This window comes from Pleurodeles waltl, chromosome 5, assembly GCF_031143425.1.
Source record: "Pleurodeles waltl isolate 20211129_DDA chromosome 5, aPleWal1.hap1.20221129, whole genome shotgun sequence".
In the NCBI taxonomy this organism is placed as follows: domain Eukaryota; kingdom Metazoa; phylum Chordata; class Amphibia; order Caudata; family Salamandridae; genus Pleurodeles; species Pleurodeles waltl.
In genome coordinates this window covers 1,371,900,833-1,371,913,681 of record NC_090444.1, presented here as the reverse complement: position 1 = coordinate 1,371,913,681, position 12,849 = coordinate 1,371,900,833, and the positions used below count along the sequence as shown (strand labels likewise).

Here is a 12,849-nt window from a genome sequence, read left to right as displayed (position 1 = left end):
TTCTATGACTCCTTTTTATTAGAAGACTTGAGGACTGCAAAAATAAAAACTCCCTTGGTTTCCTACAGGCTTCTGTGAGGATGTCAGAACAACAGACAATATATTATCACAATAAACAACATATTATCCCGATCTATGTTGGTAGAAACACATACCGCCCTAGGAAGCACCCTGTTATATGTGTACTTTGACTTCCAAACGGCCTTCAATAGTATGAACATATGTGGAGCAAGTTGCATGAAAGGGACATTCTCTGCCTTCTACTTACGGTTGTACAACAATAGTGTAACAACACTAGGGTCTGTGTTAAATTAGAGATGGAAGTGTAATTTTATCTCAGACCAATTTTTTAAAAAAAACAGAGGCCTAAAGCAGGCTGTGTTAGCACATTTACTCTGTAATTTCTATGTTACACACCTAGGTACCACCATCATAAATATTAAGTTGTGTTCCCCAAGGTTAGGTGGGATGCTAAGGTCCATTTTACAATATGCTGATGACACTGCGCTTTCAGTGAATTTGAATAGCCTTGGAGGCTTATGATTGCAACTTCTTGGCATTAAATCCCCTAAAAATATATGTGTAACAATTTTCAGCAAAAGCCTTAAAAAACACTGTATTTAGAATTTCAAGGGATCTTGAATTATCAGGGTCACAGGTATAAATGCCTTTGTGTATGACTAGATGATGAGTGGGGGCTACCTCCAACATTTTACTAGTCTCAAGTCAAAATTATTACTACTTTCGGCCATACAGACCCGTTTATCCAGTGACTTCACTGGCCCTTCCCTCAATCCCATTCTGAAAGTAATAAAGGTAAAATTTCCCAGCTTTAGCTTATGGCAATGCTGTTTTTCATGGCAGGTTATCCTCCAGGCTAATCCTAGCTCACTGCAATTTATTTAGGCTTCTATTTTCCCTTCCAGGCTCGTTAACACAAGTGCAGATCAGAATATAGCTTTACAAACCAACATTAGGCTAGGGAAGGTGCAATATTACAGTGCTGGTAAAGGAATAAAGGGACCAGACACGCCTCCTTAAAAGCTAGATTATTATGGGAAGAACTGAATGGTTTTAATGTGAATGGTTTGAATGTGCACAATAACAGATGGCGCCAATCTTTGCAAAACATCTTACAAACGTAGGCATGGAGTCCATTTCGTGCCAGGGTCTGTCCTGCCATCCTGAAAAAGGAGTTAACATTTGCTTGGTAAACGAGGTATTTTAACACTTACTAGTCAAAAGAAATGTCTTGGTGGGTGGGCAGCTCTTACAAGAAACCAGAGAGCCATCCGTACATGGCATTTGCAAGAAGACAGTCAGTCAAACTTGATTATGTGGGGCTGGGATTTGGTCTTTTATTTTTGCGAGGTCAGCCAGAGCTGGAAAAAATGCAGTAGACTGCATTTTTCCTATTTTGTTTAATACTGAATCGAATTAATGTATAAATATCTTGCTTTTTGCCCAGTCTTAAAAAACGATCAAAGGCTTTTCTGAAACCTGTATTACTGAAAGTAGGCTCGAGATTGTGTAGGGAGGCAATTTAAAATTGTTTTAATTGCAATGATGTGGGGCATTCGGCAGCATTTCTGAAGTCCATACCTAGCCGTCAAAAACAATTTGTGTTAGCATTAGCAGACCTGACAAACTATCATTTGGCAGCTCTAGTCGCAAAATTTCCTGCTCATTTTTTTGTGGCTTGCTGCAAAGCTGTGACCAAGCCAAATTGTAGTTTTAAATTAACGGCTCAGCTCCGAGGAATCAATGCTCGTACATGCATGTGACATGCACCTCATTTACTTCTAATTTTTAGGCTTAGACTGATTCAGTAGTTTGCATATTCTCTAATGTCATTTTTTGATTTTACTTAAAACACATGTACCACTGCCATGTTAATATTGATCTTATGTTATTTATGTATTAGTTTTTTATTAATATGAACAACAGCTGCTAAATTTAAAATTAACAAACAATCTATTTGTTGGACCTAGCCCTTTTTGCAGGGTCATACCCAAACTTTTTGCCTCCTTCCTTCTATTTTTTCTGACCTCTTGCCGTTGGCTCTAGGACTCAGAGCACTTTATCACTGCTGATCAGTTGGTATGATTGGCTGCCACCTAATTGGCATATTTAATTTACCTGTAAGTCCCTTGTACAGCGATATCTCTATGCCCAGGGCATGTAAATTAAATGCTACTAGTGGGCCTACAGCGCTGTTTGCGCCACCCACAGAAATAGCCTTTCAAACCTGTCTCAGGCCTGCTAGCACAGGGCCTGCGTGCACAGTTTTCTGCTACAGGGACCTGGCATCTAAATTTACTTGCCAGGCCCAGATCTCCCCTTTTACTACATGTACGTTACCCATAAGGTAGGCCCTAGCTAGCCCTATGGACAGGGTGTTATGTATGTAGAAGGCAGGACACGTGCCTGGTTGTGTGGCCTGTCCTGGTAATGACAAACAGCCTATTTGGTTTCTCACTGCTGTGAGTGCTGCCTTGCTCATAGGATTGTATTGGAAATGCCTTGCGACCAGGGGTAGTGTCTGATTTATGAGGGGTAGAGTAGCATGTTTGGTATGATTGCAATACCAGTGAGAAATGTTGTTTACAGGTGCAGGTGAATTTTTTATTACCATTATAGAAATGTCACTTCTAGAAAATGAGCATTTCTCTGCGCTTATGACTCTGGTGTTTTGAAGCTTGACTCCAATCCACATCTGTGGCAGAGTGACGGCTGGGCTTTGTGCATACTTTTCAGACAGTCTGTACACAGGGAGGGTGGAGGTGTCACAGAGGTGCATCTGCATATTGAATTGTCTATCTGGCCTGGAAGAAGGGGAGGTGGGACACACCTGCAGTTGTAAAGGCTGTGCCCTGGCTTCACACAAGGACTTGTTTACCCCCAACTGATGTCTGGAGCCTGTGCTGGAGGAAAGAGGGGTCACTCCTGTATGAGAGACGCTTTTAGCACACAAGAAACATACTTGGAACTGGACACAGAATGCTGCTGGTAGAACTCACTAGAAACTGCCTTGGACTGCTACTGCTGTGCTGACCTGTGACCTGCCGGGTCACTAGGAGTAACTGCCACTGACTGCATCCCCCTTGTGCTGGCCTGTTGCTGGGCCCTGCCACACTGTTTTACCATGGTGTCCCCAGAGGCTGGGTGCTGTGGCCCCTGCCCTCTGCAGCCATTTATTTGCCAGCATGAGGACAGAGCTGGGATTTGCAGCTCCTGCGCTGGAGCCTAAGCACCTGTGTAGCGCTCTGCTTACTTTCCACAGCACTTTGAGAGTGCCTTTTCTTCCCATTATTAAAGCGCCTAGGAAGCGCTTTTCCTGAATGTAGGAAGTTGGCTCTGTATGCACTATTTCAAAGTAAGGAATAGTAGGCACAGAGTCCAAGGGTTCCCCTTAGAGGTAAGATAGTGGCAAAAAGAGATAATACTAATGCTCTATTTTGTGGTAGTGTGGTCGAGCAGTAGGCTTATCAAAGGAGTAGTGTTAAGCATTTGTTGTACATACACCCAGGCAATAAATGAGGAACACACACTCAGAGACAAATCCAAGCCAATAGGTTTTGTTATAGAAAAATATATTTTCTTAATTTATTTTAAGAACCACAGGTTCAAATTCTACATGTAATATCTAATTTGAAAGGTATTGCAGGTAAGTACTTTAGGAACTTTGAATCATTACATTAGCATGTATACTTTTCACATAAAACACAATAAGCTGTTTTAAAAGTGGACACTGCAATTTTCACAGTTCCTGGGGAGGTAAGTTTTTGTTAGTTTTTGTCAGGTAAGTAAATCACTTACAAGTCTCAGGTTTGGGTCCAAAGTAGCCCACCGTTGGGGGTTCAGAGCAACCCCAAAGTTACCACACCAGCAGCTCAGGGCCGGTCAGGTGCAGAGGTCAAAGAGGTGCCCAAAACGCATAGGCTTCAATGGAGAGAGGGGGGTGCCCGGTTCCGGTCTGCCAGCAGGTAAGTACCCGCGTCTTCGGAGGGCAGACCAGGGGGGTTTTGTAGGGCACCGGGGGGGACACAAGTCCACACAAAAAGTACACCCTCAGCGGCACTGGGGCGGCTGGGTGCAGTGTAGAAACAAGCGTCGGGTTTTCAATGGAAATCAATGAGAGTTCAAGGGATCTCTTCAGCGTTGCAGGCAGGCAAGGGGGGGGGTCCTCGGGGTAGCCACCACCTGGGCAAGGGAGAGGGCTTCCTGGGGGTCACTCCTGCACAGGAGTTCCGTTCCTTTAGGTGCTGGGGGCTGCGGGTGCAGGGTCTTTTCCAGCCGTCGGGAAATGGGAGTTCAGGCAGTCGCGGTCAGGGGGAGCCTCGGGATTCCCTCTGCAGGCGTCGCTGTGGGGGCTCAGGGGGGACAACTTTGGTTACTCACGGACTCGGAGTCGCCGGAGGGTCCTCCCTGAGGTGTTGGTTCTCCACCAGTCGAGTCGGGGTCGCCGGGTGCAGTGTTGCAAGTCTCACGCTTCTTGCGGGGAGTTGCAGGGGTCTTTAAATCTGCTCCTTGAAACAAAGTCGCAGTTCTTTTGGAGCAGTGCCGCTGTCCTCTGGAGTTTCTTGGTCTCTTGGAAGCAGGGCAGTCCTCTAAGGATTCAGAGGTCGCTGGTACTGGAGAAAGCGTCGCTGGAACAGGGTTCTTTAGAAGGCAGGAGACAGGCCGGTAGGACTGGGGCCAAAGCAGTTGGTGTCTTCTTTCTTCTTCTGCAGGGGTTTTCAGCTCAGCAGTCTTCTTCTTCGGTAAGTTGCAGGAATCTAATTTCTTAGGTTCAGGGAAGCCCTTAAATACTAAATTTAAGGGCGTGTTTAGATCTGGGGGGTTAGTAGCCAATGGCTACTAGCCCTGAGGGTGGGTACACCCTCTTTGTGCCTCCTCCCAAGGGGAGGGGGTCACATCCCTAATCCTATTGGGGGAATACTCCTTCTACAAGATGGAGGATTTCTAAAAGTCAGAGTCACCTCAGCTCAGGATACCTTAGGGGCTGTCCTGACTGGCCAGTGACTCCTCCTTGTTTTTCTCATTATCTCTCCTGGACTTGCCGCCAAAAGTGGGAGCTGTGTCCAGGGGGCGGGCATCTCCACTAGCTGGAGTGCCCTGGGGCCTTGTAACACGAAGCTTGAGCCTTTGAAGCTCACTGCTAGGTGTTACAGTTCCTGCAGGGGGGAGGTGTGAAGCACCTCCACCCAGAGCAGGCTTTGTTTCTGTCCTCAGAGAGCACAAAGGCTCTCACCGCATGAGGTCAGACACTCGTCTCTCAGCAGCAGGCTGGCACAGACCAGTCAGTCCTGCACTGAACAATTGGGTAAAATACAGGGGGTATCTCTAAGATGCCCTCTGTGTGCATCTTTTAATAATTCCAACACTGGCATCAGTGTGGGTTTATTATTCTGAGAAGTTGGATACTAAACTTCCCAGTATTCAGTGTAGCCATTATGGAGCTGTGGAGTTCGTTTTTGACAGACTCCCAGCCCATATACTCTTATGGCTACCCTGCACTTAAAATGTCTAAGGTTTTGCTTAGACACTGTAGGGGCATAGTGCTCATGCACCTATGCCCTCACCTGTGGTATAGTGCACCCTGCCTTAGGGCTGTAAGGCCTACTAGAGGGGTGACTTACCTATGCCACATGCAGTGGGAGGTTGGCATGGCACCCTGAGGGGAGTGCCATGTCGACTTAGTCATTTTCTCCCCATCAGCACACACAAGCTGGCAAGCAGTGTGTCTGTGCTGAGTGAGGGGTCCCTAGGGTGGCATAAGACATGCTGCAGCCCTTAGAGACCTTCCCTGGCATCAGGGCCCTTGGTACCAGGGGTACCAGTTAAAAGGGACTTACCTAGGTGCCAGGGTTGTGCCAATTGTGGAAACAATGGTACATTTTAGGTGAAAGAACACTGGTGCTGGGGCCTGGTTAGCAGGGTCCCAGCACACTTCTCAGTCAAGTCAGCATCAGTATCAGGCAAAAAGTGGGGGGTAACTGCAACAGGGAGACATTTCTTTACACTGAAGCCACTACCAGCTGAAGAAATCACAGCTGCAACCCGGATTCCCTCAGCGTGTCAGAAACATGCTCTGTGACGTGCCCCGGGGGCTCGGGAAAGAGGAAGGCGGGAGCCCGTCAAGAAGCACCCCCAGGGCACAAGCAGGCATCCACTTCTGGAGCCTGGGTTCAGTGCAGCTGAGCTGCAGCAGAGGAAAACGCCGGCTCCCACGGGCAGAGGCCAGGGAGCCGCCAATGATTGCCGGGGAAGAGCCTAAACTGGCAGGCACGCCGTGAGGACACAGACGGCTACTAGTGGCATTCCCACCATGGGAGGAGGACCCGAGAGGTCTCCCATTTCGGTTGGAGGGTGCAGGATTCCCTCGGTGTTTTGTATCTCCTCCCGGACTCCCGTTGAAGAGTGGAGCACCGGATGGTGCATTCCTGCCCACGCCAGAAGGTAGGAGAGCCCCCGCCCGGCTGCAATACAATGAAGATGAGGTGGCCCCTGAGTGAGGAGTGGGGTCACCCGTCCCTGCACTGTTCTCCGTACTGGGAACGCAGGATCTCCTCTCTTCTTCGCATGAATCTGATATCACCTGCCCACCATGTATGACCTAAGCGCAGGTGCCGTTATGATCATGTCGTCGTTATTATGTTAAAATGCTCATTGTTGGTGGAGGTTTCCCCTCATGTGCATTCATGGTGGTATGGTAGGCATTCATGGTGGTATGGTAAGCGTGACCTGTGCAATTATAACAACTGTGTTTTATGATGTTCCTTCTATGGGCATGGAGGGAAACGGGTTTACCAGGGCAAGTGCATTCTTAGTGGCAGGTTTCCTATGACCCATGCATTTATGCTAATATGTTTTCAGGACTTGCCATGTGTTTTCTGATGTTCCTTTTGTGGGCATTATGATGAGCCTATGACGTGCATTTCTTTAGTAATGTTTTCCTGACTACTGCTTATGTTGCAGAATAATCAGTAACCTATGTGTTTTATGTGACTACTGCAGGCTTTCGCAGAGTAATAGTACTGTGTAATATTTTGAAAACTGCTTGGGTAGCAAGGTATTACTGACATGTGTTTGGTCTAATGATGTGTACAATACAGTTTACTTTTATATAACTTGGTGTTGTGTTTTCTTTGTGGTGGGGATAGTGCATCACATGTGTTGTGCAAGCGCTTTACACATTGCCTCTGGGATAGGCCTGAATGCTCGAGCCAAGCTACCAAGGGGTTGAGCAGGGGTTTTCTTGCGTGTGTAACTCCCTCACCCTGACTAGAGTGGGTGGGTTCTGCCTGGCTTAGGTACATACCCTAGCCAACCAGAAACCCCATTTCTAACGTTACTGAAAACTCAAAAACTCAGATGAGCACTTTGGGGCTAAGAAGAATTAGATAGGGCAGTGGTTCCCAACCCTTTGACTCCTCAGGACCCCAGTGAATCACTACTGGAAGCTGAGGACCCCAAAGCAATTTGTATGATGTAAATTTCGAACATTAAAACAGTAATTTACAAAAAAATACACAAACAAGAACACACCCAACAAAATACTCAAATTACAAAAGATATATTTACTTTATATTGAAAAAATAAGCAAAAGCTTTTCAATGTCTGGTTTTATTTAGGAAAGCTGAAACCTCAGGTCAGATTCTACATTTCCCAAGAGATTTCTGATTTTATTTTTAGATACATAAGATCTGAGAAGGCTTTTTTACGTGTGTGTGCTGGGTAAAAGAAGTAAAACCATAAAGGCCTTTCACCGCTCCATAGCCTCTCGATCATATGTAATTATTTTGTTTTATAGCACCTCTCATAGCAGTGTAGGGTGTCTGAGCACTTTACAGGGGACTACAAGGTGTAGGATTCACATGTCATCCACACCGGCAGGCATTTTCTAAGTGTGCTTGGTCTGGAGAAGTACAAACCCAGGATTCAGAACATAACACAGTCGTCAGAGCTGACTTTAATAAAGAGAATGTATTTCTATGCAAGCAAATCTTTTTTAGCAGCATAAGGAAAATGAAATACAGGGTTAAAAACCTAACTGTCTAATGTGTGCCATGCAGTTAGCATGCAACTCTTTGATGGCAGTTCATAGCTTGCTGTGCTAGATTACGATTGTAATTTATGAACTCTACAGTAACCAAAGAATCTCTGTGACAAAAGCAGTAACTCACTGTGCTATGCATATAAAATACTGTTCTTAGCATGATACACGTTCTTTGCAGCAGGCATATTAACCATCTGCGCTACCTAAGATGAATCAAAACTGCCACTAGACAAAACTCCCATCTTTCTCTAGCAGTTACATTAATCATCAGAATTATCTAGCCGCTTTTATTTTTGCCCGAAAGCTGCTGAATGTACAAGGAACTTGGAGATGTTGCATTCCAAGGCACCAGACATGACTGTTTACACGCGCGCACCAAGCGCCACGGACATTGTAAATAGCTTCACCCCCAAAGCAATTATCTGGTGTAAAAACCCTACAATGACATGCAATAAAAGCACTACAAAATAGAGTGCTCCGTGGCAGTTGTGAAGGCTGAGCTGCTAAATCAAGCAAATAATACGACTAGGCCCGGAGACATTAAAAAGGGAAATCGCTTAAGTACCAGAGTTTAACTGCAAACCCAAGCGATTGAACGTTTAGGCACAGCAGATGAGCGCACCCACGTGCCACCACCACATACGTTTTAAGAAGCTGCGTTCTCACTCGCTACCGTTGGCTACATTCCCAAACATACACAACCTCTGCAGCCACGTTTGGTAATCTACATTCCTTAAAAGGAGAATATATCAATACTAATGTTTTAGACATTCCCAGAATGTGTTATACAGCACCACTCACAATTTCATACATAAGAAATACAAAGAATGTCACAAAAGTAGGGTGATGGACGAGGCATGAGGTAAAACTAGCACTAGGCAGTCGTGCTATGTTCATTAGGTCCCTTACCCTACGTACGCCCGCTACAAACGAGGAAATGTCGCAATGGAAAACACGGGTCGCTCGCCAACTCTCGGGCGCGAGGACACCTAGAAGCACCTACTTTCATGACCTGTTTTACACCTCCATCCCTTGCTTACCTGCTGTCAGCAGCGGAAGGACGCGGGTGGGGTTGAGTCCCTCCCTCTTCTGAGGGGCCGCGGTAGCCGAGGGGCTCCTATGCTGCCGGCGTGGCCCCACCCAGCATGGGTCACCCGCCCTCCCTGTTTCGGCACAATGCCATACTGTTCCCTCACAGCATTGTCCCAGGGGCGCGTCACTTCCGCAGTCCTTGGGCACCGCACAACCACCGCTGGGCGCAGGCGAAGAGCGCCCGCTCGCTTTAGCGTCTGGCGAGCAGATCATTTCCCACGCGCTGCTTTCCATATTCCAGCGTTAGGCCCTGTGGCACAGTGAAGGTCACGGACTTGAAAAAGCACTTATTCGGGGATGTGCTAGTCTTTCTAAATTAGAGAAGCGCAGGCTCTCCGTATCGGACAGCACAATCACTCACATGAACTTTCCAACTGGGGTGTTTGAATATAAAATCTCCTACACTATCGTGAAAGGCGATTTGAATTCTCATAAATACACAGAAGCGAAGACCACGCTAACGGTGGGTGGGTGACACGCGGATACAGGGTCGTCGGACTGCGACAGAAAATAGACCGGGCACCATACTAAAACTGCCCACAACTGGCGAACCAGAAAGCTTAAAATAACAAGCATTGGATAAGTCAATAGGTCAGCTTTTGGCTTTGTTAGCGCTTGTTTTTAATTGATTTTTTTTGTAAAACGTAATTGTTGGTTGTCGTGCTGGTGTTTGCACCGCCCGGACCTGTTTCACACTGAGCACAAAAAGTGTGAGAAACTCCTGGTGTATGGGATAGCTGCCTGCTCGCTGCGCCATCCCCCTTTTATTTACACGCGCCGCGCGCGTAGAACAAACCAATATGTGGACATCAGCGGTGGAGTTTACTAAACACCCCTCATCAGAAGGATGAACAACATTACATTCCTCCACAACTTTAATTAAAACAGAATGAATGCTCTAGTTACAAAATAGCACGATTGCAAAACATTTTCTTAGGGTGGCATTTAACCCAACTAGGTTAGTCATACCCACTGCTTTCAATGGAAATACAGAAGTGCAGGTACTCACTCTCTAGAGTACCTGCTTGCTTCCGAGAAGTGCCGGTACTCTCCCAATTACATGTATTGTACCAGTGCTGAGAAGTGCAGGTACAGTCCCCTTCAAATTAAAGAAGTGGAGGTACTCATTACCGGACCGGACCGGATTTAAACCACTGGTCATACCAGAGATACACTGGCGTAACAAAGGCCCCCGTGCTCCAGGGGCCCGAGCTCCAGGTGGCCTCCTCGGGGGCTCCCTGCACTGCAGAGACCTTTGTTATGCCACTGGCACATTATGTGGTGCAGCAGATGATGAGCACGGGAGCTTTGCTCTCTGTCAGAGGACGGGAGGACGTATGGGGAGTGTAGTCATCACCACAGTCTCCTCTTGCCCACTTGAAAAATGAGATGTTGCATGTAATTTCATCCTTCTGGCTATAATCATGGTGATCCTTCGTTGGGTGACAACCCTGGGATGAGGCTCAAAAGGCAGTCTAAATCTACTTCCAGGCTGCATAACTCTCATGAACACTAGATCACCAAGCGGTGAACCAGGGGGACTGACCAGCTCTCCTGTCAGTTCTTGTACGATGATTGGTGCTCTTTCTCTGAAATGGTCTGGCATCATCAATGAGGTCTGGCATTCATTCTGGGTGAGAAGTGTGGCTCAATGGTTAGAGCGGCAGACCCTGAAGCAGAGATCTGGCTCAAGACCAGGGTTCAAGTCCCGCTTTGGCAGGTCTTGGGCTCAATTCCCCTTGACCAGATAATTCTCGCCTCGGTGCCTAATCTAATTCATGGGTGCAACTCTGGGCAATAGCTTGCTTAATCGCCCCAACAGCGCTTGGATGCCTGGCTTCACCCTGGGGGTGCTCAGGAGTGGGTGCCTCACAGGGAAAAGCCAGGAGGGGTTCCATAGCGGTATGAGTACAGCGCCTTGAGACCCTAATGGGTGAGTAGTGCGCTATACAAGTGCTAATTTACATTTTACGTGGTGTTGTGTCAGTGACAACTTGCCCCTTGTAGGAATGCCCAGGGTCTTGTCCTGTGTTGGAATGGGGAGTCTGTCTATGCTCCCTGATAAACAGGCACATTCCATAGATTGATGGTTGGCGTAGGCAATGCTTATTACTTTGTTCAGTGTGTGCATAAAACGCTCCATCTCTCCATTGGCTTGGGGTCAGTGGGAAGTTATCTTATGGTGGTAGATGCCCCAGACTGTAGGTAGTCCACAAACTCTTGGCTTTGAAATGGTTACCCACTGTCAGTTCTGATCTCTTTAATTATACCATGTGTGGCTATCATCTTCTCTATCTTTGGTATGATCTCATTGGCCGCTTGAGACTCCACCAACTCTACTTCCAGGTACTTGGTATAGTCATCTATTAAAACAAGGGTGTACATCCTGTCGGGGAGATACCCACAATCCAAACTAGCGCACTGCCAAGGTTGCTGAAGGCCCAGCTCATTAAGTACAGTGGCAGGAGCTTCTGGAGGGCCTGCCACTTTGCACCATTGACATGACCTCACAGTAGCTTCCACCATCTTGTCTATCCGCGGAAACCAGACTTTTGTCCTGAGCCTGTTCTTGGTTCTTACCATCCCTTGGTGACCATGGTGTGCCAGTTGTACAACGTGTTCTGTGAGGGTGGTTGGGGTTACCGGATGGGGGTTCTCTTATCAAGCATGCAGTGGTCATGAGCTCATGATGTACATGGCCTATTGAGTCTATGACTGTAGGAAAGTACCATCTTGCCTTGCATGTTACCCCCATATTTCACTGTATATATGTTGTTTTAGTCTATGTGTCACTGGGACCGTGCCAGGCAGGGCCCCAGTGCTCATAAGTGTGCCCTGTATGTGTTCCCTGTGTGATGACTAACTGTCTCACTGAGGCTCTGCTAACCAGAACCTCAGTGGTTATGCTCTCTCTGCTTTCCAAATTGTCACTAACAGGCTAGTGACCAATTTCACCAATTCACATTGGCATACTGGAACACCCTTATAATTCCCTAGTATATGGTACTGAGGTACCCAGGGTATTGGGGTTCCAGGAAATCCCTATGGGCTGCAGCATTACTTTTGCCACCCTTAGGGAGATCTGGCAAATCTTACACAGGCCTGCCAGTGCAGCCTGAGTGAAATAACGTCCACGTTATTTCACAGCCATTTACCACTGAACTTAAGTAACTTATAAGTCACCTATATGTCTAACCTTCACCTGGTGAAGGTTGGGTGCAAAGTTACTTAGTGTGTGGGCACCCTGGCACTAGCCAAGGTGCCCCCACATCGTTCAGGGCAAATTCCCCAGACTTTGTGAGTGCGGGGACACCATTACACGCGTGCACTATACATAGGTCACTACCTATGTATAGCGTCACAATGGTAACTCCGAACATGGCCATGTAACATGTCTAAGATCATGGAATTGTCACCCCAATGCCATTCTGGCATTGGGGAGACAATTCCATGATTCCCCAGGTCTCTAGCACAGAACCCGGGTACTGCCAAACTGCCTTTCCGGGGTCTCCACTGCAGCTGCTGCCAACCCCTCAGACAGGTTTCTGCCCTCCTGGAGTCCAGGCAGCCCTGGCCCAGGAAGGCAGAACAAAGGATTTCCTCTGAGAGAGGGTGTGACACCCTCTCCCTTTGGAAATAGGTGTGATGGCTGGGGAGGAGTAGCCTCCCCCTGCCTCTGGAAATGCTTTGATGGG

The 12,849-nt window shown here is 47.2% G+C and overlaps 1 protein-coding gene across 1 annotated transcript in view; it reads right to left on the bottom strand.

Moving 5' to 3' along the window:
• The window catches only part of LOC138296487 (lebercilin-like), a 222,738-nt gene extending 213,472 nt beyond the window's left edge, over positions 1-9,266 (bottom strand). Inside the window, exon 1 of the mRNA XM_069235636.1 lies at positions 9,103-9,266. The gene's annotated coding sequence lies outside the window, so the exon portion shown is untranslated. The remainder of the gene's footprint in view (positions 1-9,102) is intronic.
• Between the last annotated feature and the right edge of the window lie 3,583 nt (positions 9,267-12,849).